The following is a 24,269-nucleotide window of genomic DNA, read 5'->3' as shown; positions in this document are numbered from 1 at the left end:
TTTGCCATTTTGGGTGGAAAAGTGCCTAGAAGTGCACCCTGATTAATAGCATTCCCAGTCACCAATCACTGGTCTACGTCAAGTCAATAATGACCTTATTCTCAAACTTCTTGCTTCTAGTCGGTACTGTTAATAATCTAACATCACAAAGTCCCTGTGAGGTCTCCACTATGGGCCAGTAGTCAGGAAGCCTGAATCCTCATCACTGAGGCTGGAGAGGGATGTTCACTTGGCACAAAATGGATACACCCAGTATTTCCAGATGCAGCTCTCTGGATAAAGCACAATTTCCCTTAAGGGGACACAGGAAACACACTCAGTCCGGGGGTCCGGATTTCTCTGTCTCCCTCCAGATTGCCTATAAGACTTCCCAAGGCACAGCTATAGGGATGAGTCCTCAGCCAAGTGTCCAAGCCAAGTCCTCCAGCACCTTCTCTGTAAAACCAGTGCTTCATGTCCCTGCTCCAAACAGCTGACACACACACTCTGAGACTTAATTTTCCCACACACTGGGAAAAGGCTGGAACAGATTTACTAGCTATGCTCCCTTCTGCACAGACTATAAGGTGGTTACATCACCACCAGACACTCCAAAGCCTGCAATTCTAAGGCTCTTGTAAGGGTACCCAATTATACCAAGTGAAATTAATATTAATACAAATGATAGTTTGACCAACAGCAGTAGGGCTTTCAGGAGTGGCCACAGAGTCATCAAATAGATATGAGTACTCTCAAAGGTTAAAATATTCTCTAAAGGACCAGCCACAATAAAGTTTAAATACATTTAATAATAAATAATAAAAGAACATGAAAATACCAAATATCTATTTACAATAAGCACCAGAGTGTTAATCACAAGAAATATTAAAAATAACCCAGATAAATAGATTCACACAGATACAGAAAAACAGTACTTAACTAACCTCACTATATTTTCCTGACAGATGTAAAGAATTACTATTTCCTGGTCATTTAGTAGAGCAAGGTAAGATGAAGTAGGTAAAGGATCCTTATATGTCAGGTTCCAAGAAACAGACTGCCCTGAGATTTCAGTCTCAGCTAGTAGTAAAACATTATTTTAGTGATGGAGTACAGAATGACATCACATACATCAGGTCATCTGACTCCCATGCAATTCCCCATTGCTGGAAGCTGTCAGGATGTAGCACATATGTACACACACACACACACACACACACACACACACACACACACACACACACACACACACACACACACACACACACACACACACACTAAGATCTTCTGCAGCTCCTGGAAGTCATAAAACAATTTCAAAACACCCACCCTTCCCACAGTAGCAATTAGTTCACCCCAATGACAATACAGGAAGCTTCCTAGTTCTTGTTTTTCCAGACATGCTGTCTCTGGCTGCAATCAGAAGTGTAAGATACAATATTTATGGACTCCATTAAGTAATTTAATTTCTTACTATTTTTCAAAGTCAGGTAGATTGAGATTTAACACCTTCTTTCTAGTATCCTCTGTTAAAACATATACATTTAAACAGTTACAATAATGGATGTATATTACTTTTTCTGTCCAGCTGGGCACACTGTTGGTACATTTTTAACACAAACAGCTTTACAAATACATGTTTCAATACAAACATATATACAAATCAGTTTGATATACAAATGACATACAATTCTTTACAAAATTCCAGCTAGCTGTGCTGCATATGTTACGCATCCACTGCCCTACTTTTTCTGGCATAACTGGCAATACCTCACATTGTCAAAGTCCCCATTACATAAAAAATGGAAAAGAGAACAGAATAGATGAGAGATTACAGTGCAGCACACAAGACCCCCAGTCTCTGAGATCTACACATAGGAAGCAGTCATCAGAGAATAGGGGTGAAAGGGGTGGAGCCTATACTGTAGTGGTAATCTTTAACTGCTGTAATGGTGATGACAAAACTGCAGTATATTCATCACAGGATTATCAATGCAGTACAATTTCCTATCCATGGAAGGCTACTAAATAATGCACGACTCCGATGGGAGGATCCTATGTCAAGTCTTACAGAAAGGAAGAAGAAAAAAATGTGTCATGCTCTTGCAATAAAATCAAATACCTAAAATTTGTGTGCAGTGATGTTCATCTACTTCACAGACATCTTAAACAGATACATTCTTGAAGGCAAGTGGAGTTCATCATGACCACTGCACTCACAGACTCCTTGCTGAAGTTATAACAGAATTAAATACAGTTAGCCAGGGTGATGGATACAGTTTGGAGATCATCTCCTTCATGACAGGCAAAGTAGGTAGCCAAAGAATTCATCTGTTTGCCTAATGACCTTAGTTCTGCCAGTGCAGCTTTCAAATCACCCGTGTACATCCAACAAATGTATGATTCATTTCCTTTGATGGTTAGAAAAAAGATAATAACTTTGACAGCCTGGTTGAAGGCCAGATCTGAGACTACATCTCGATAAAGGATGGCTTAGTCAAAAGGCTTACTTTGACCATTTGGAAGACGACATAAGGCCTTCTGAATTTTGATGTTTGTTTACATTAAATTTTACCTAGGTTATTTGCATTTTCTTTTAGGTGAGCTTTGAATAAAGAAGATAGTATTTCCTTAAACATGTTGCCTAATGGTCTTAATAAATTGCCTTCTAAGATAAGTATGCTCTTTTAAATTTCTACAAGATTTTTGGGTTTCCAATACCACGATAGGAATGGACCTTATGCCTAACTCAAAGTATGATTAAAGTTCATGAATTAGTATTGCTTTAATCTTTGATGGTAGCCAAAAGCACTCCTCGCAGCACCCCCAATGTGCACAGAATTGACTCCTCCTCCTGCAATGCATATGGAGTTGCATGCATTGGTAGCATATCTAAATAAGACTGTAAATGCCTTTTTATAAGACCAGTTGCCACTACTGCTATTGGAACTGTCTGAGTACCCTTATTCCACACTGCCTTCATTCCTTCCTGTAAATCCTGGTATTTTATTACTTTGTGTCTCTTTCTGTACATAAGACACTGTAATTACTTGTCATGGCAATTTCAACAATTAACGCTACTTTTTTCTTTTCCTGAACTACTATATCTGGTTTTCTCGCATCTATTTTATGAACTTTTGGTAATGGATAATCCCATGTGATATAAGCTTCATCATTCTCCATAATACTTTCTGGCTCATGTTTCCAGCGCTTCTTAGATACTTTAATACTGTAATATTTGCAAGTGCAAACAGTCTTGCCATGTTATTATGCCTTTCAGTAGACAGGCCCTATACCATTAGTGTATCACAACTAATAACAAGATATATGACTGTTTTACAGAACTTGCATTTGTCTGTTTCTCCCACATGTTCAATGTACTTTGCAAACCAACAAGTACAATAGTCCACTCTCCTGAGCCAATAATATTAACCTTTCAGTTTTTTGGTTTAAATTCACCTCTCCTTAAACATTCCTGCTTCAAATCCTGGTTGACATGAGGTTGTTTCAGGTGTTTTCTGTACTTGCAACTATATTTATGCCTTTTCCACATTTCTTGCCTTCTCATCTGATCCTTCCTTATATTCTTTCTTTTGTTTCTTGGCACATTCAGTTGCTGCCTGATTTTTGTCTACTTCTGGTTTGGTTTCTGATAAGCTTCTCTTAAACGAAGCAGAGAAGTCAACTTAGATTTGTTCTCTTCCTGTTTCAAAATTTTCACTATGTTTTGATTTGATGAGGACAGCAGATATGTATGCAGTGCTACGATTGCAGGTCTACGCATGTAATCATTTCAAGGAGGCTCATATTTCCTTCAGAACAAGGAATGTGTCATTTTAGTATACATTGATTTATATATCATTTGTTAATCATGAAACATTTTTCTTGCCTTCCTATCTATCTGATCCAAAACCAGTCAATCACCTCAAAACTGTAAGTTAGAACAGGAAGAGCAAACTGGTTTATAGCTTGGACTTTGTTCCTAGATGTCAGGTCTGTTTTCAGTATTAATTTTAGTCTTCTAAAATATTCCTTACCGATTTTTCTTTGCATTTGTTCATGTTTTATTGTCAATCTTTCATCAATTCCCAAATATTTATACACTTCTTCCTGCTCAAGTTCCTTTACATCACATCCTGGTCTAACCAATGTCCTTTACCATGGATTAGTTGCAAAGTGGTTTGCCACTATTTCATAATCACTTTAATGTAACTAATCAATGTATGGTGCATCAGATATATATATATATATATATATATAAGCACATATATATATATATATATAAAAGCACTTCTTTATCCATGAACGCGGAATGCTGACAAATGCTTTTTTGTAATCTAGCCATGCCATACTTAGGTTCTTCCCCATTTTACAATTCACCATTATAACTTTAACAACAAATGATCCTTTGTTTCATATGACTTTCTTTTGTTACCTTTTTTCTATTTCCTTGATTGAGTTTTCTGTCAGCATCAATTCCAGTATATAGTTTATAGATTGTCAGAAGGCAAGTTGTTGGTCTATAGATTTTAGGATAGCTTGCCGGTTCACTATTAAGAAGTAGACTTTTTTTTTCATGTTGTTAACCATGTTGGTGTCTGTTCAGGGTATGCATATAAGCAGTTTTTACTCAGAGCTAAATCTTTGTGTAAAGATGTTATTACTTTCAGCCAAAGTTAGGTACAGCATCTGGGCCTGGGGTTTCCAGTTCGGAGCTTTTCTTACATTTTATTTAAATTTCTCCGGCTGTTACTTCATCCCATTTCACATCTTCAACATTTGAATTTCCCACTGTTTCTTTTTATTCTTCTACCCATTTAGCATTTTGGTTATGTTCCACAGGATCATCATGGAGACTTCTCCAAAATGGGTCGATTTCTTCTTTTTTTGGTAATGTTTCTACTCCTTTTGCTTTATTTCTCAATTCTCTATAAAACTTTTTTGGGTTATCAATGAATTGCTTACATTGTATTTTGCCTCTGTATTTATCTAGATATCTTCTAAGTTTTTCTGCCTATGCTTATATTTTTATTTTATTACTTGCAATAGTGTACAAAAGATCATGGTGAGTTCTAATACTATGCATTGCTTTTATGTCTATATATTTTTAAGAATTTTTGTTGATCTATTCCCTCTTCCATATTCTTCTAACAGTGGCATTTCCTGTCTAAACTGCTTTATAATTTTCTCTATACAATACTTCCATGATGGCATTTGATTTCTTCCCTTACTTTCCTTTCCCTTATTGCCCTGTATTTTTATGATAAAACTTTATCTGTTACTTACTTAGCTGCACATTAATACATTCTGCTTAGTTCTGTTTTAACATGAATTTCTGTTAATAGCCTTGACTACTGTATTCATTTGTTTATCAGACTTCTAACACTTTGGGTCTTTTTGACTTTTGGTAATCTATTTCTTTCACGATCTTATTATGTCTATCCATTGCTACTAAATCAAGAAACTCTTCCCTTAGATCTTTTTTTTTTTTAAACTAAGGGCGCACTCTTTATTCTCAATTTCCTGCAGGCATTCTACAGAAACTTCCAGAACATCTTCCTGTGACATATCCTCTTCAACTGCATCCTTTGTCATTCGTTGCTCTTTCACATGGGAACTCACTGGCCTATCACTCCACAACACCAACTACATCAGAATTGCCACCAATTCCTATTCCTTCCCTTGTTGTGCAGCTCCAAATGAACTTTTGTACTGGTTTCCTACTGAAGGCTCCAGAGTACCTTTGTATGGTAACTGATTAGATGCTTCCTGTTTTACCTTTTTCTCCTTAATTTGGGGACTCGTCATTCTATCATGCTGTGACATTACCAGGGTTGGATTTTCTACACTAAATCTTTCACTTTGCTGGTAATCCATAAAGAATAGTTGTGTAAAATCTTACCATAACCATTGATGTCCTTCTCTTCCATGTTGCAGTATTCATAGTGTGGGATTTTCTGCCTCAGGTGATCTGACGTCAGGTCCTATACAAAAGCTTTTTCCTGGCTGCTCTCCATGCGTGGTGCATAACACGAAGGGCCATAAACCAGGGACCTTAAATGTGACGTCTGCAAACACAGACCTCAGAACTTGAAGCCCAGAGAAGTGGCCTGTAGGAGAACAAAATGCCAACAAAAGGAACAAATGCCACTGTAAGGCTGAACAGATAAGACTTCGGGAGTGGAAGCAGTGGTCAGAGGCCAGACCCTGCAGTAAGAGAAGAATAGGGGGTATGGAAGGTGGGAAGGAATACTGCAACATGGAAGAGAAGGACACCTATGGTTATGGTAAGATTTTACACAACTATTCTATGTCCTTGTATTCCAATGTTGCAGTATTCATGGTGTGGGAGAGTAATGGGAGGAGGCCGAGGTAGAGGATTCCAGGAATCCTTGCAGGATTGTTTTAGCAAAGCCTGCTCTGGCCCTGGAGACTAGGTCTAATTTGTAATGTTTGGTGAAAATGTGAATCGAAGACCAGATAGCTGCTTCCAGGATGGAAACTGCGTCCAGGCCTTTGAGAAAGGCCTTGGAGGTAGCCATGCTCCCTGGTTGAGTGAGCTCTTACACTATGAGGCAAGACTTTGCCATAGTGTGAGTAACAAAAAAGAATAGATTTCCTTTATCCAACAGGAAATGGTTTGTTTGGAGACTGCCTTGCCCAGAGCCCTGGCATGAAAGGAGATAAAGAGTTGGTCAGAGTTTCAGAAGGACTTAGCCTTGTCTAAGCAGAATCTTAACTGTCTCTGTACATCCAGGGAATGAAGGATCGGATCCTCTCTGCATTGTTGGTTGGAGTTGGGAAGAAGACAGGTAAGTGGATGGACTGGTTTAAGGATAGTTCATTTACTACTTTGGGCATAAAGGAAAGATTTGTGTGTAAGTTAACTCTGTCATTATGGAAGGTGGTGTAAGGAGGGCAGGCCATGACGGCCTGTAGTTCTGACACTCTTCTAGTGGAAGAAATGGCCACTAAAAGAATGGTTTTCCAAGTGCACATTTGTAAGGTGGCAGAACTAGCCGGCTCAAAAGGAGGTAAAAAGAAGTTATGTACTCAACATAATGTTCCATGTGAGTTGTTCATCTCGCCTTCATTCTTACAGATGGGTTCAGAGCCGATCCTCGGTTCCGAGTCGGCCTACTACAAAGCTCAAGGTCTTCAGACAGCTCGAGGCCAAATCCCTATCCCATGATGCACCTTGAGTTACCTCAGATCTTGTTTGCTGCGTCTATCACTCTTTAGGAGAAAACCCATAGAAAGACTGAGTAACCAGAATAAAAACTAGTATCTCGGTCCTCGAAAAACCCTGGGGGGGGGGGGGGGCAGGAGGGTGAATGTAGGCAAGATGAACAACTCACATGGAACGTTATGGTAAGTACATAACTTCTTTATGTGAAGTTGTTCTATCTCGCCGTTCATTCTTACAGATGGGTAGCATCCCAAGCACCATCTTTCTCGGGTGGCTCATGGGAGTATGTTTTTCAGGATAGTAGAACCAAAGGAGGCCCTGTCCCTGGAGGCCTTGTCAACTTTGTAATAAGTGATAAAGGTATGAGGGGTCTTGACCAAGTGGCTGCTGCACAAATGTTGTCTATAGGAAGCCTAGAAGAAAAAGAAGAAGATGTGGACACTGCTCTGGTAGAATAAGCCTTAATTATGTGCTGTAAGGGTAAGTTGGCAGCTGAATAAGTGAAGGTGATACAATCAGATAACCATCTAGATAGTGTTGTTTTTGCCACTGGCATACCTTTCCTAGAATCTGAAAAGGAAACGAAAAGTTGTTCTGATTTTCTGAACTCTTTAGTTCTATCCAGGTAAAATCTGAGCTGTCTACGAACATCAAGTTTGTGCAGCATATACACTAAGTTGTTGGTGTGTTGGGGGAAGAACACTGGTAACTCTATGAAGTGGTTGAAGTTAGCTTCAGTACAAACTTTAGGTAAAAATGAAGGATTTGTTCGCAGGGACACTCTTGTCAGCATCAAAAATCAAATAAAGCAGCTTTATGGATATGGCTTGTAGCTCTGATACTCTACGGGCAGATGTGATGGCTACTAAAAAGATAGTCTTCCAAAACAAATACTTCAAATCACATGAGGAAGCTGGCTCGAAAGGTGGGAGGATATGCGTGAAAGCATAAAATTTAGGTTCCATGGGGTATAAGGGGAATTCACAGGTGTTCTGAGAGGGAAGGTCCCTTTGAGAAAAACTTTAGATAGCTTGTGTGACATTATGTTCAATCCTTCAAAGCCAAGGTGAAAAATTAGAGATGGCGGCCAGTTGTACCCGAACTGTAGCTGCCACAGCTCCTTTATTGAAAAGCATAGTCAAAAATTCTAATATTGAGGAAATGGGGGCTTGATAGGGATCAATGTTATTTTGAGAAGCCCATATAAAAAATCTTCTCTATTTGCTAAGGTACAATTTTCTAGTAGAGGACTTATGAGAAGATATCAAAATATGCTGGGTTTCGTTTGAGAGGTTATGGAACCTGGCTATGTTGGGAATGGGAGCAGCCAAGCTGTCAATTTCAGGGACTGAAGAGAGGGATGAAGAGCCCCCGACGAATACGTCAGAAGGTCTGAATCTGGGTCCAGGATCCAAGGCTCTTCCAACAGATGAAGTTGAAGGAAGGGGAACCAAATCTGACGAGGCCAATGAGGGGCTATTAGAATGATGGTCCTTCCCAGGGCTTTTGCTTTCTGTAGTACTTTGGGTATCAAGGGAATTGGCGGGAATACATAGAGGAGACCTGGAGGCCAATCGTGTACAAGTGCGTCCCTTAGGGCTTCTCCCGGAGGGGGAATCAGGGCAAAGTAGCTTCTGCATTTTGTCTTCATGTGGCAGGCAAAAGGGTCGCAGCAAGATTGGCCCCACCTGCAGAATATTCTGTCCACTGTCTCTTTTTTGAGGGACCACTCGTGAGGCAAAAAAACTGCCCTGCTAAGTTTGTCTGCAATCATGCTGGATTTCCCCAGGAAGTGTGTTGCTATCAGAAAACGCTGGGTGGATGTAGCCCACTCCTAGAGCCATGCGACAAAGGGGGTAGGACCTGGTTCCTCCTAGTTTGTTCAAGTACCAGACCACTAACATGTCCAACTGAATCAAAATTGTCCCCAGAGGGAGAGAGTCCTGGAAGTACTGCAACGCCAGAAGTACTGCTCTCATCTCCAGAACACTGATATGCAGATGTGTCTCCTGTTTGGTCCATGTGCCTTGGGCTGTTCTTCCCTGAAAATGCCCCCGCACCCAATCAGAGAAGTGTCTGTGGTCACTGTGGCCGCTGGTGAGGGTAAGATAAACGGACGACCTATCGTTACATGAAGAGAGGTCAACCACCATCGAAGATCCTTTTTGCATGTGTTTGTGATAATTATGAGATGAGACATTGGGAGCTCCTGATAAGATCATTGAGTGAATAGCAGCCATTGCAGAATCCGTATGTGCATGTGACCCAACTATTGCAGATACCATCAGGCCTAACTTTAGCACTTTTGATGCTGGAGACTTGTCTTTTGGATATGATGTTGTGGACCTGCTGACGAAGTAGTAAAACTCTTTCTGCTGGAAGTTTTAAGGTGGTGATGTCCAATTCTGCTCCGATAATAATGATATGTTGCGATGGCGAGAAGGCAGATTTTTCTGAATTTATGGTAATGCCTAGATGATTCCAGAGAGTAAGAGTGGTGTCCCTGGCTTTTATTAGCTGATGCCTGGTGGTGGCGGTGAGGAGCCAATCGTCTAAGTACAGAAATACCTGGAATTCTAAACGCCTCAGGTGAGCTGTGACCACTGCCATACATTTGGTGAACACTCTGGGGGCTGTAGTGAGACCAAAGGCCAGGGCTCGAAACTGATAATGATTGGCTCCCAGCCGGATGCGCAGATGATCCCTGGATGGTCTGGCTATTTTTATATAGTAGTACACATCCTGTAGATCTATCGAGCACATCCAATTGTCTTTCCCTAAGAAGGAAGTATCGACTGAAGCGTGACCATCCAGAAAGTACAGTTTTGTACCTACCATAATGTAGATGTCCGATAGGTATGCATCTGCAGTCATAACATATGGGTTTGTCCTGCCTCAGGCAGCCCTTCGGTCGGCCGGATTCCAAAGTCTGGGTCTGGCCTCGGCTGATGTCGCACTTCACCCGACGTCATCGCTCCTGGGGTATAAAGGCATCAGCCGACGCCATTTTCCTCAGTGTTTCTTGCCCCAGATGCCAGGTGCCCTCTAGGAAGGCTAAATTTGGATAAAGGTTGAAAATTCCAAACAGTAGCAAACAAAATATATATATTTACATATATACATACAAACAAATACACCATAACAGATTCCCCCAGCTAGCTAAAAGAGGGGTAAGCACCCTAGGAATACCACAGAGGGGAAGGAGGGTGGGTAATCCTGACTGCAGATGCATACCTATCGGACATCTACATTTATGGTAGGTACAAAACTGTACTATGTCCTTCAAGGATGCATCTGCAGTCATAACATATGGGTAGAATACCATAGCCAAACTGGGGGAGGAGGCACTAAGATAAAGATGGTGTAGTTAAGATCCCTTGTAAAACTGCAGTTGCAAAACCTGCTCGGGATCTGGAGTATAAAGGAAGATTGTAATGCTTGGCAAATGTATGCCCGGAGCTCCAAGTAGCAGCTTCTAAAATGTCTTTGGTAGCCACTCCCCGTAGGAAAGCTGTAGCGGTGGCTGTAGCTCTTGTGGAGTGAGGCCTGATATTTTCAGGAGATGTCTTTCCATGAAAAGAGTAGCAGAATCGAATGCAATTTCCTATCCATTTTGAAATTGTCTGCTTTGAAATTGCTTTTCCTTGCACTCCTGTTGCATATGCTACCAGAAGCTGGTCAGTTTTTCTACTGGTCTTAGTTCTGTCCAGATAGTAGCGCAGTTGTCTGTGTACATCCAAGGTGTGTAGTAATCTTTCCCCCTTGTTCTGTGGGTTAGGGAAGAATGTAGGTAAATGAATAGCTTGGTTCAAGGATACCCTGGATACCACCTTTGGCATGAAAGTAGGATTGGTTCTCAAAGATACTCTGTCCTGGTGAAAGATAAGGAAAGGCTGCACTGCCATTAATGCCTGTAACTCGGATACCCTTCTTGCTGAAGTGATTGCTAGCAGGAAAGCAGTTTTCCAAGATAAGAACTGTAAGTCTGCTGTTGCTGCTGGTTCAAAAGTGTGAAGTGTTAATTTTTCCAGCACAAAATTGAGATCCCATGCAGGCAGAGGTGGTTTCCTTGGCGGTTTTACATTTTTGATGCCTCTCAAAATTTGTCTGAGGAGAGGGTGAGAGAAGACGGGAGGATCCATGTTGTACTCTGCTGAAATTGCTGAAGCATGAATCTTAATGGAAGAATAGGACAGGCCATTGTGGAACAGTTCTGCTAAGTATTCTAGGATGTGTGCTAGGTTTGCCAGTGTGACATTTGCTCCCTTTGATGCACTCCAAGTGAGGAATCTCTTCCATTTAGCCCAGTATGTTTTCCTTGTGGAAGGTCTGCGAGCCTCCAGGATAATGTCATTGACCCTCTGAGATAAAACAGGCTGGTTTTGTTTTATGCAATTTTCCAGGCAGTTAGCTGCAGTGTTTTCAAGCTTGGATGCAGGGTCTTGTAGTTGTTCTGCGTTAGAAGTAAAGGCCATGGAGGTAGAGGCCATGAGTTCGTCCGAGCCATGTTTCTCAGTAGCGGGTACCAGTGCTGCCTTGGCCAGTCTGGAGCTATCAGAATTACCTTTGGCTGTTCCTCCCTGATCTTCAGTAAAACTTTGTACATCAATGGGAGAGGTGGAAAGGCATAAACTGTCAGGTTTTTCCAGCTGAAAGAAAGGGAGTCCACCCTCCAGGCTTGTGGGTGGTATTCTCTTGAGCAGAATTTCTTCAATTGGTGGTTGAGTGGGGAGGCGAACAGGTCTATCTCTGGCTTTCCCCATTTCTTTGTTATGGTTTTGAAGATGTCTGGATGCAGCATCCATTTGTGAGCATCCGTGGTAGTTCTGCTTAAGCTGTCTGCTAGGGAATTCTCTTTTCCTGGTACGAATCTGGCCTGCAGTTGAATGTTGAGATTCAGGGCTAGGTTCCAAAGGTCCATTGCCATCCGGCATAAAGGGTAGGAATGTGTGCCTCCCTGTTTGTTGATGTACCACATGACTGTGGTATTGTCCGTCCTTATCAGCAGGTGTCCTTGCTGGAGGAATGATTTGAATGCCTCGATTGCATGCTTCACTGCCAGCATCTCCTTTAGATTTATGTGTAGATTCAGCTGGTCTTGGGACCATAGGCCTTGGATACGCCTGTCTTCCATGTGCGCCCCCCAGCCTAGGTCTGAGGCGTCCGTGGTGATGGTCTGCCTTGGTTGTGGTTTGTGAAAAGGCAATCCTCTGTTGGTCTGGCAGGCCTGAGCCCACCACAGAAATCCTTTTTTCAGGCATGGAATGATTGGTATCAGGGTTTCTAGACTGTGTCTGTGTTGAGACCATAGATTCCTTAGGTACCATTGTAATTTTCTCATATGTAGCCTGGCATGTGGGATCAAGACTATGCAGGATGCCATGTAACCCAGGGCCTGCAGGACTTTCCTTGCAGTAAGCTGAGTTTGTCTTGTCAATGCCATGAAGTAGACTGGTAGTTGCTTTTGTTTTTCTTGTGTGAGAAAAGCCATCTGAGTCATTGCGTCCAGCTCTGCACCCAAAAATGTTATCCTTTGGGATGGCACTAGTCTTGACTTTTGTATGTTGACTGTGTATCCCAAGGCTTGCAGCAGTTGTATGACATAGGCCAAATCCTGTATTATTTTTGTCTTGCTGTCCGCTTGTATTAGGCAGTCGTCCAGGTATGGGTAGATTTGAATTCCCTGAAGCCTGCAATGTGCAATTACTGATGCCAGGCATTTCATGAATACTCTGGGCGCAGTAGATAAGCCAAAGGGCAATGCTGAGAATTGATAATGCTCTGATCCTGCAAGAAATCTGAGGTGTCTTCTGCAATCTGGTCATATAGGGACGTGCAGGTATGCCTCCTTGAGATCTAGAGTCACCAGCCAAGACTCCTTGCCCAACATGGGAAGAAGTTGCTGTAGGGTCAGCATCTTGAATTTTGGTACAATGAGATATGTGTTCAGGGCGGACAAGTCGAGAATAGGCCTCCATTGATTTTCTTTTCTTGGTACAAGGAATAGTCTGGAGTAAAATCCTTGGCCTTGTTCCATTGATGGTACCTTTTCTATTGCTCTCATCCTTAGTAAGTTGATGATTTGTTTTAGAGCCTCTGATTTCTGGCTTGGTGGAAGGTTTGGCATTCCTCTCTTTTTTGGTAAAGTGTGGAAGTGAAACCTGTAGCCTTTGTCTATTGTTTGCAAAGTCCATTTGCCTCCTGTAATGCAATGCCAGTTTTTTGAAAATAAAGCTAGCTTTCCGCCCAAAGGTGCTTCCAGTTGTTCCCTGGTAGGCGGAATCAGAGCCAAGTCATTGTGTCTGTCCTGTGGAAGTGGTTGCAGTCGCAGCTGTGGCGGCACTCCTCTGGTTGGCAGGTTGCCACTGACGACCCCTGTAGGCACCCCTTGATTGACCTCTGCCTCTTGGGCGTCTATTTCTGCCTCTCTGTGCTCTGGAGGTGTCTGGAAAGGACCAATTCTTTGAAGGCCAATTTCTGCTGAACCTCGGAGGTTGGACCTGCAGAAATTCCTTGACTGTTTGGACAGATTTTGCTTTTTCTTCCACTTTCTTTAGAACCTCCTGTGCAGGGGAGCCAAATAAACTTTGTTTCTCCATAGGGGCATCTAAGAGCTTGGACTTAACATGGTCTGGCAAGGATTGCTCTTTTAGCCAGGCATGTCTTCGAATCACTGCTCCAGTCAAAGCTGATCTAAATGAAGCCTCCAGTGCATCATAGCCACATTTTAAGGAATGATTACTGACCTGCTGAGAGTTGTGTACCAAATCCTGAAGGGACTTACGGTCTAAAGGCTCAGGAGAGGAAAGTTTTTTATTCAGCTGATCTAACAAAAATTCCAGGTACTGAATCATGTGAAATTGACAGTTTAAAGCTCTGGCAGAAAGAGTAGAAGATGTATAAACCTTTTTGCCCCATCTCTCTAATGCTCTTGATTCTCTTTCAGAGGGGAGGGGGTTTTTGGCAGAGGCAGCTGCAACAACCTTAGGGCCCTGAGAAATGGTTTCTGGGTCTGCAGCATGGGCCTTATACAAGTGGAAGTGAGAATCCGGGACCCTGTAATATCTGTCAGGTTTGGCAGGGGCCGGGGGGGGAGAATCAGGGGCAGAACTGGCATCATTGTATGCATCATCAACAACTGATAGTACAGGTGGTATGGCTAAAGGCCTATGCTGTGGTAAGTGTAAAAAAGTCCTTAGCCTTTTCCTAAAATCAGAGAAATCCTGACCCTGCCATTGGAAGTGTTCCCTCATTGAGTGTAGAGTTTCCCCAAAAGAAAATTCTTCTGGGGGGGAGGCAGAAGGAATGGAGTCTTCTGCATCAGAATCCTCATAGGGTGAGTATGGTCCTTCCTGATGGTCTGAAACATCTGATCCATCCGAGGAATAGTCAGAGGAGAGAGGTTCAGGGGGTTCAGTCCTAGGCCCTTTTTCCAGGAGGGGGTTGAGAGGCCCTGTCTGGGTGTGGATGGGATCCCCTGATCAGAGAAATAAGGTCCTCAGCAAGGCTGAGAATCTGAGAACTAGAGGAAGGTCTGTGAGAGGGAGCTTTTGTAGGTAAGGCCTTGGAAAGTTTAGCTGCTTTAGCCCTGGAGAAGGCCTTGATAGACATAGAAGCAGGGGGTCTACCTGCCCCACGTGCAGGAGTAGAGATGTCCAACGGAATGGTGTCGGACAAATCTTGTGTGCCTGCTTCTTCGGTAGGAATTTCTGTAGCCGACTCAGCCGGGGCCTCAGAGGCTTCGGAAGTCGGCGGCATGCTTTCGGCCGAGGGAAGAACCGTGGACTCGGTTTCAGCCGAAACCGAGACACTCGCGGTAGGCCTAACAGTGGTTTCAGCCGAAACCGCAGGCCGCGAGTGTCGGTCCTTTTCCTTGCGTTTTTTGGCTAAATGTGTAGTTGGAGTCTCCGACAGCATTTTATATGCAAAAGCGGAGCCAAAAAACTCTTCAGCAAACTCCGACCGACGTCTAAGTGTCCGTCGGTTGAAGGAAGCACAGGCTAAACAAGCTGATACGTCGTGGTCTGGGCCTAAGCAAGGAAGGCAGTAAGAGTGGAAATCCTTATGAGGTATTTGTTTCCCACAAGTTAAACAATTATTTACTTTGTCTGACATCGGCTGAGGCAAGAAAGAGTCCCCAACGGGGTACTTAGCTTTTTAGAAGTCTTCGGTAGCTGAAATCTCTGGATCTGGCCGACCGGCACTTGCGAACAGCTTCTGCTTCGGGCACCGCGCGGCAAGAAAGACTGAGGAAAATGGCGTCGGCTGACGCCTTTATACCCCAGGAGCGATGACGTCGGGTGAAGTGCGACATCAGCCGAGGCCAGACCCAGACTTTGGAATCCGGCCGACCGAAGGGCTGCCTGAGGCAGGACAACCCATATGTTATGACTGCAGATGCATCCTTGAAGGACATCTTCTCTTTCTTGACACATCTGTTTAGTCTGCTGAGGTCCAAAACTGGTCTCCAGTCCCCTGTCTTTTCTGGAACTGAAAAGAATCTTGAGCAAGTTCCGGATCCTGTCTGGTCGGCTGGGACTGGCTGGATGACTATTTTTCTTAGTAAAGTTTGGACCTTTAATGTTGCTTGTTCCCTGTAACTGGGTGGAACGTCTGGGATTTTTGTTGTCAATGGAGGGGGAGTGGCGGAAGGAATGAAATATCCTCTGGAAACTATACTTTGTACCCAGTTGTCATTTGTTATTTTGAGCCAGGCATCTGGATACAAAGATAAGTGACCCACGACTGTCTCCAGAGCAGGACAGTCGGGCCTCCTTTCAGCAGCACTGGTAGGGCTTCCCAAAGAAAGTACAGTTGTGCACACTTACCATAAAGGTAGATGTTCGAGTGTATTCACTGTTGCAGTCATCACACTTGGGTTATCTGCCTGCAGGTAGCCCTCAGTCGGCCTGAATACCAGAGTCTTGGGATTTCTACGTCGGATGCTGTCGCCTCTTCCATGACGTCAGGTCGTCAGGGGTATAAAACATGCAGCCGACGCCATTACATCAGTTTTTCTTGTCCCAGATGTCAGAAGCCCCCAAAATAAGAAGCAATTACATGGTGTGGAACACCTCCAGTAAAAAGTAAATACCACAACCATAAAATATGGCCAAAAAGAGTAAAGGTAGAAAGCATAGGGAAGTCAGTGGGCTGGAAGGAGGGTAACCAGGACTGCAACAGTGAATACACTCGAACATCTACATTTATGGTAAGTGTACACAAATGTACTATGTTCTTCGTGCTTCACTGTTGCAGTCATCACACTTGGGTTGATTCCCAAAGCTGAGGAAGGGTGGAGGCAGTCAAGAAGTATTAGGGCTGGCTACCAGGCCTTGTAAGACTGCTGTGTCAAAGACAGGTAAGTGGAAATGCTTGATGAAGGTGTGTACAGAACTCCAGGATGCAGCTTCCAGGATGTCCCTGGTAAGGGCTCCCCTGAGAAATGCTGCAGAAGTTGAGGTACCCCTAGTGAAATTTGTTTTGATCCCCTGTGGGAAAGGTTTTCCATGGTGTTTGTAGCAGAAAAGGATGCAATGTGCTATCCATTTGGAAATGGTTTCCTTTGAAATGGCCTTGCCCTCTGCCCCTGTCGCGAAGCTGACTAGCAGCTGGTCAGTTTTTCTGAAAGGCTTAGTTCTGTCAAGGTAGAACCTGAGCTGTCTGTGCACGTCCAAAGAATGCAGGATCCTTTCCCCTTTATTCTGAGGATTAGGAAAAAAAAGTTGGTAAACAGATGGATTGGTTTAAAGCCACACTGCATACCACCTTGGGCATAAATGATGGGTTAGTCCTGGTGGAAACCCTGGCCGCATGAAAAATAATGAAGGGTTCCACAGCCATAAGAGCCTGTTACTCAGACATCCTTCTTGCTGAACTAATGGCTAGAAGTAAGGCTCTTTTCCAAGAGAGGAATTTTAACTCTGCTGTAGCAGCAGGCTCAAAAGGGGGAAGTGTGAGCTTCTCTAGTACAAAGTTAAGGTCCCGGGCAGGAGTGGGAGCTCTTCTCAGGGGTTCATAGGTAGGTACTAGGCTATCGGCCCAAGGGCCTATGCAAGCCTAGCCAACAAGGTTCCCTGGCTTACGCCACCCAAGAAAGTTAGTTTCCTGTGCCACTGACGAGCAGAGACACAGAAGTGATCCCCGGAGTGTATTTCCTATTTCCCATCCACTCATCAAGATTTTTCTTGAAGAGTGCTAAACTGTCTTAAATTGTTAGCTCCTCTCAGGAATTGTTTGATCAGAGGGTGAGAGAACAGGGGTGGCTCAGTATTGCAATGAGCTGAGATGGCAGATGCATGAATCTTAATTGATGAGAAGGATAGGCCTTTGTGGAGCAGCTCTGCTACATAAGCTAGGATTTGAGGTAAGGTGGGCAAGGCTGTGTCCTTTCCTTGAGACTGGCTCCAAGAACAGTATCTTTTCCACTTTTCTGAATAGGATTTCCTAGTACTAGGCCTCCTGGCCTCAAGGATGACATCCAGCACCTGTTTGCTGAAGGTTGCTGGTGATGTATTCAGGGAATAAGCCAGGCTGCAAGGTTCAGGGTTTGCAGCTGAGGATGCAAAATCTGTCCCTCCTGCTAGGATAGCAGAGAGGGGGTCTGATGTAGGTGCCAGGGTGACACTGCTGTCAGACTGCACAGGAGTGGGTACCAGTGCTGGTATGGCCAGTCTGGTGCAATAAGGATTATCCTTGGCCTGTCCTGTTTGATCTTGAGTAGTACTTTTTAGAGGAGGGGCAAAGGAGGAAAGGCATAGATTAAGAGGTTTTCCCATGTAAAGGATAGGGCATCTACTTTCCATGCTTGGCTGTAGGGAGGTTCTGGTGCAAAATTTGCTCAATTGATGGTTTTGGGGGGAAGAAAAGAGGTCCACCTCTGGTGTCCCCCACCTGTGGATAAGAAGTTTGAATGAGTTGGGATCCAGTTTCCACTCATGTCGGTCCAGTACATTTCTGCTGAAGTCATTTGCCAGTGAATTTTGTTTGCCTGGCAGGAATTGAGCTTGCAGGTGCGCTTGAATGCTCAAGGATGTGTTCCACAGAGCCATGGCTAATCTGTAGAGTGCGTAGGAATGAGTTCCCGCCTGCTTGTTTATGTACCATATAACTGTGGTGTTGTCTGTCTTTATCAGGAGTTGTCCTGGAAGGAAAAGGTATTTGAAGGCTGTCAGAGCATTCTGCGCAGCTAACATTTCCTTTTGATTGATATAGGTGAATTTGTCCTGGGCTCCATTTGCCTAGAATGCATTTGCCTGCCATGTGAGCCCCTCATGCATAGTTTGATGCATCTGTTGTCAGGGTTTGGGTGGCGAGGGGTTGGGTGAAAGGGAGTCCCTTGTTATGGTTGCAAGCTTCTGCCCACCAAAGGAACTCTGTCCTTAGGCAAGAAATAATAGGAATCTCTGTTTCCAGGTCCTGAGAATGTTGACACCAGAGACTTGTTAAGTACCACTGAAGTTTCCTCATATGCAGTCTTGCATATGGAATTAGGAGAATGCATGAGGCCATGAACCCTAGGGCTTGCAGTATTTTTCTTGCAGATAGCTGGGTTTTGGTGGCCAGTAATCTGTCAAATAAACCTGCTTTTCTGGAGTGAGGAATGCCATCTGGAAAGTTGTGTTCAAGCTTGCTCCCATAAATACAAATCTTTTGGCTGGGTACCAGATGCGACTTCTTTTCGTTGTTGGTATACCCCAGAGATATTAGGAGTCTCTTTACAAATGTCAGGTGCTAAAGTAGCAATTCCTGACTGTCCGCCTGAATCAGGCAATCGTCCAAGTATGGGTAAATTTGAATATTTCTCTGCCTGCAGTATGCAAAGGCTGGAGCCAGGCACTTTGTGAATACCCTGGGTGCAGTAGATAAGTCAAAGGGAAGTGCAAAGAACTGACAGTTTATACAGCCTGCCCTGAAACGCAGATATTTCCTGCAAGACTCCCTTATGAGGATGTGCAGATAAGCTTCTTTAAGTCTAAGCTGACCAGCCAGGAGTTATTGGCTAGCATAGGAATCAGCTGCTGGAGTGTAAGCATTATGAATTTTAGTATCACCACGAAGGTGTTGACAATTGACAGATCCAGGATATGACGCCAAGAGGTCTCTTTTCTGGGCACCAGGAACAGTCTGGAGTAGAAACCCTGTCCCCTTTGCTCTGTTGGAACAAGTTGAATAGCCCTGATACTGAGGAGAGAAAGTACTTGCTTTTGGGCCTCTGCCCACTGGTTTGGAGGAAGGTCTGGCAACCCGCTTGGGGTTGGCAGTGAATGGAAGTGGAATCTGTATCCCTGGGATACAATGTTTAAAACCCAGCAGTCCTGGGTAATGTACTCCCAGTTTTTTGCGTGCAGGGCGAATTTTCCTCCTGGGGGTGCAAGTACTTAGGCATGGCTGGGAAGGATGAAAGACAAGTCATTGTGAACTTTTTCCATATGGGGGTGGCTTATCACTGCCTGTTTTTGAGGTGGGAGCACTCCACTGTTTAGATTTGTGCATACCCTGAGACTGTAGTCTTTGTGGTCTGTTGCCCCTGGGTTTGAACTTAGAAGGTCTGGGATGGACTGGAAAGAACCAGTTTTTAGAATGCCAATGCCTACTGAATCTAGGTAGCCGTACCTATAAGAAATCTTTAACAGTTTGCATAGATTTAGCTTTTTCCTCCATCTTTTTAAGAACAACTTCTGCTTTTGTGCCAAACAAACATTCTTGGTTTAATGGAGCATCTAGTAATTTTGATTTGACATGGTCTGGCAAGATTTGTTCCTTCAGCCAAGCATGCCTTCTCAGAACAGACCCAGTGACAGCAGCCCTGCAAGATGCTTCTAAGGCATCAAAACCACACTGCAAAGTATGTTTACCAACTTGGTTTGCAGAATGCATTAATTCTTGTAAATCTTTATTTTCTGCACAATCAGGAATTACCTGTCAGGCTTTCTATGAGCTCTGATACTCTACGGGCAGATGTGATGGCTACTAAAAAGATAGTCTTCCAAAACAAATACTTCAAATCACATGAGGAAGCTGGCTCAAAAGATGGGAGGATATGCGTGAAAGCATAAAATTTAGGTTCCATGGGGTATAAGGGGAATTCACAGGTGTTCTGAGAGGGAAGGTCCCTTTGAGAAAAACTTTAGATAGCTCGTGTGACATTATGTTCAATCCTTCAAAGCCAAGGTGAAAAATTAGAGATGGCGGCCAGTTGTACCCGAACTGTAGCTGCCACAGCTCCTTTATTGAAAAGCATAGTCAAAAATTCTAATATTGAGGAAATGGGGGCTTGACAGCGATCAATGTTATTTTGAGAAGCCCATATAAAAAATCTTCTCTATTTGCTAAGGTACAATTTTCCAGTAGAGGACTTATGAGAAGATATCAAAATATGCTGGGTTTCGTTTGAGAGGTTATGGAACCTGGCTATGTTGGGAATGGGAGCAGCCAAGCTGTCAATTTCAGGGACTGAAGAGAGGGATGAAGAGCCCCCGACGAATACGTCAGACGGTCTGAATCTGGGTCCAGGATCCAAGGCTCTTCCAACAGATGAAGTTGAAGGAAGGGGAACCAAATCTGATGAGGCCAATGAGGGGCTATTAGAATGATGGTCCTTCCCAGGGCTTTTGCTTTCTGTAGTACTTTGGGTATCAAGGGAATTGGCGGGAATACATAGAGGAGACCTGGAGGCCAATCGTGTACAAGTGCGTCCCTTAGGGCTTCTCCCGGAGGGGGAATCAGGGCAAAGTAGCTTCTGCATTTTGTCTTCATGTGGCAGGCAAAAGGGTCGCAGCAAGGTTGGCCCCACCTGCGGAATATTCTGTCCACTGTCTCTTTTTTGAGGGACCACTCGTGAGGCAACAAAACTGCCCTGCTAAGTTTGTCTGCAATCATGCTGGATTTCCCCAGGATGTGTGTTGCTATCAGAAAACGCTGGGTGGATGTAGCCCACTCCTAGAGCCATGCGACAAAGGGGGTAGGAAGTACCAGACCACTGACATGTCTGACTGAATCGCAATTGTCCCCAGAGGGAGAGAGTCCTGGAAGTACTGCAACGCCAGAAGTACTGCTCTCATCTCCAGAACACTGATATGCAGATGTGTCTCCTGTTTGGTCCATGTGCCTTGGGCTGTTCTTCCCTGAAAATGCCCCCGCACCCAATCAGAGAAGTGTCTGTGGTCACTGTGGCCGCTGGTGAGGGTAAGATAAACGGACGACCTATCGTTACATGAAGAGAGGTCAACCACCATCGAAGATCCTTTTTGCATGTGTTTGTGATAATTATGAGATGAGACATTGGGAGCTCCTGATAAGATCATTGAGTGAATAGCAGCCATTGCAGAATCCGTATGTGCATGTGACCCAACTATTGCAGATACCATCAGGCCTAACTTTAGCACTTTTGATGCTGGAGACTTGTCTCTTGGATATGATGTTGTGGACCTGCTGACGAAGTAGTAAAACTCTTTCTGCTGGAAGTTTTAAGGTGGTGGTGTCCAATTCTGCTCCGATAAAAATGATATGTTGCGATGGCGAGAAGGCAGATTTTTCTGAATTTATGGTAATGCCTAGATGATTGCAGAGAGTAAGAGTGGTGTCCCTGGCTTTTATTAGCTGATGCCTGGTGGTGGCGGTGAGGAGCCAATCGTCTAAATACAGAAACACCTGGAATTCTAAACGCCTCAGGTGAGCTGTGACCACTGCCATACATTTGGTGAACACTCTGGGGGCTGTAGTGAGACCAAAGGCCAGGGATCGAAACTGGTAATGATTGGCTCCCAACCGGATGCGCAGATGATCCCTGGATGGTCTGGCTATTTTTATATGGTAGTACACATCCTGTAGATCTATTGAGCACATCCAATTGTCTTTCCCTAAGAAGGAAGTATCGACTGAAGCGTGACCATCCAGAACTTCTTTTTCTTGACACATCTGTTTAGTCTGTTGAGCAAGTTCCGGATCCTGTCTGGTCGGCTGGGACTGGCTGGATGACTATTTTTCTTAGCAAAGTTTGGACCATTAATGTTGCTTGTTCCCTGTAACTGGGTGGAACGTCTGGGATTTTTGTTGTCAATGGAGGGGGAGTGGCGGAAGGAATGAAATATCCTCTGGAAACTATACTTTGTATCCAGTTGTCATTTGTTATTTTGAGCCAGGCATCTGGATACAAAGATAAGTGACCCACGACTGTCTCCAGAGCAGGACAGTCGGGCCTCCTTTCAGCAGCACTGGTAGGGCTTCCCAAAGAAAGTACAGTTGTGTACACTTACCATAAATGTAGATGTTCGAGTGTATTCACTGTTGCAGTCATCACACTTGGGTTATCTGCCTGCAGGTAGCCCTCAGTCGGCCTGAATACCAGAGTCTTGGGATTTCTACGTCGGATGCTGTCGCCTCTTCCATGACGTCAGGTCGTCAGGGGTATAAAACATGCGGCCAACGCCATTACATCAGTTTTTCTTGCCCCAGATGTCAGAAGCCCCCAAAATAAGAAGCAATTACATGGTGTGGAACACCTCCAGTAAAAAGTAAATACCACAACCATAAAATATGGCCAAAAAGAGTAAAGGTAGAAAGCATAAGGAAGTCAGTGGGCTGGAAGGAGGGTAACCAGGACTGCAACAGTGAATACACTCGAACATCTACATTTATGGTAAGTGTACACAAATGTACTATGTTCTTCGTGCTTCACTGTTGCAGTCATCCACCTTGGGTTGATTCCCAAAGCTGAGGAAGGGTGGATGCAGTCAAGAAGTATTAGGGCTGGCTACCAGGCCTTGTAAGACTGCTGTGGCATAGACAGGTAAGTGGAAATGCTTGATGAAGGTGTGTACAGAACTCCAGGATGCAGCTTCCAGGATGTCCCTGGTAAGGACTCCCCTGAGAAATGCTGCGGAAGTTGAGGTACCCCAAGTGAAATTTGTTTTGATCCCCTGTGGGAAAGGTTTTCCATGGTGTTTGTAGCAGAAAAGGATGCAATGTGCTATCCATTTGGAAATGGTTTCCTTTGAAATGGCCTTGCCCTCTGCCCCTGTCGCAAAGCTGACTAGCAGCTGGTCAGTTTTTCTGAAAGGCTCAGTTCTGTCAAGGTAGAACCTGAGCTGTCTGTGCACATCCAAAGAATGCAGGATCCTTTCCCCTTTATTCTGAGGATTAGGAAAAAAAAGTTGGTAAATAGATGGATTGGTTTAAAGCCACACTGCATACCACCTTGGGCATAAATGATGGGTTAGTCCTGGTGGAAACCCTGGCCGCATGGAAAATAATGAAGGGTTCCACAGCCATAAGAGCCTGTTACTCAGACATCCTTCTTGCTGAACTAATGGCTAGAAGTAAGGCTCTTTTCCAAGAGAGGAATTTTAACTCTGCTGTAACAGCAGACTCAAAAGGGGGAAGCGTGAGCTTCTCTAGTACAAAGTTAAGGTCCCGGGCAGGAGTGGGAGCTCTCCTCAGGGGTTCATAGGTAGGTACTAGGCTATCGGCCCAAGGGCCTATGCAAGCCTAGCCAACAAGGTTCCCTGGCTTACGCCACCCAAGAAAGTTATTTTCCTGTGCCACTGACGAGCAGAGACACAGAAGTGATCCCCGGAGTGCATTTCCTATTTCCCATCCACTCATCAAGATTTTTCTTGAAGAGTGCTAAACTGTCTTAAATTGTTAGCTCCTCTCAGGAATTGTTTGATCAGAGGGTGAGAGAACAGGGGTGGCTCAGTATTGCAATGAGCTGAGATGGCAGATGCATGAATCTTAATTGATGAGAAGGATAGGCCTTTGTGGAGCAGCTCTGCTACATAATCTAGGATTTGAGGTAAGGTGGGCAAGGCTGTGTCCTTTCCTTGAGACTGGCTCCAAGAACAGTATCTTTTCCACTTTTCTGAATAGGATTTCCTAGTACTAGGCCTCCTGGCCTCAAGGATGACATCCAGCACCTGTTTGCTGAAGGTTGCTGGTGATGTATTCAGGGAATAAGCCAGGCTGCAAGGTTCAGGGTTTGCAGCTGAGGATGCAAAATCTGTCCCTCCTGCTAGGATAGCAGAGAGGGGGTCTGATGTAGGTGCCAGGGTGGCACTGCTGTCAGACTGCATAGGAGTGGGTACCAGTGCTGGTATGGCCA

General features: G+C 44.1%; 1 protein-coding gene across 1 annotated transcript in view; it reads right to left on the bottom strand.

Annotated features, from left to right (window-relative positions):
- URB1 (URB1 ribosome biogenesis homolog) overlaps positions 1 to 24,269 on the bottom strand; it is a 1,941,236-nt gene that overhangs the window by 1,434,435 nt on the left and 482,532 nt on the right. The window lies entirely within an intron of this gene.

Source organism: Protopterus annectens, chromosome 5.part0 (assembly GCF_019279795.1).
Source record: "Protopterus annectens isolate FY-2018-M chromosome 5.part0, PAN1.0, whole genome shotgun sequence".
In the NCBI taxonomy this organism is placed as follows: domain Eukaryota; kingdom Metazoa; phylum Chordata; order Ceratodontiformes; family Protopteridae; genus Protopterus; species Protopterus annectens.
This window is presented reverse-complemented; position numbering and strand designations above follow the sequence as displayed.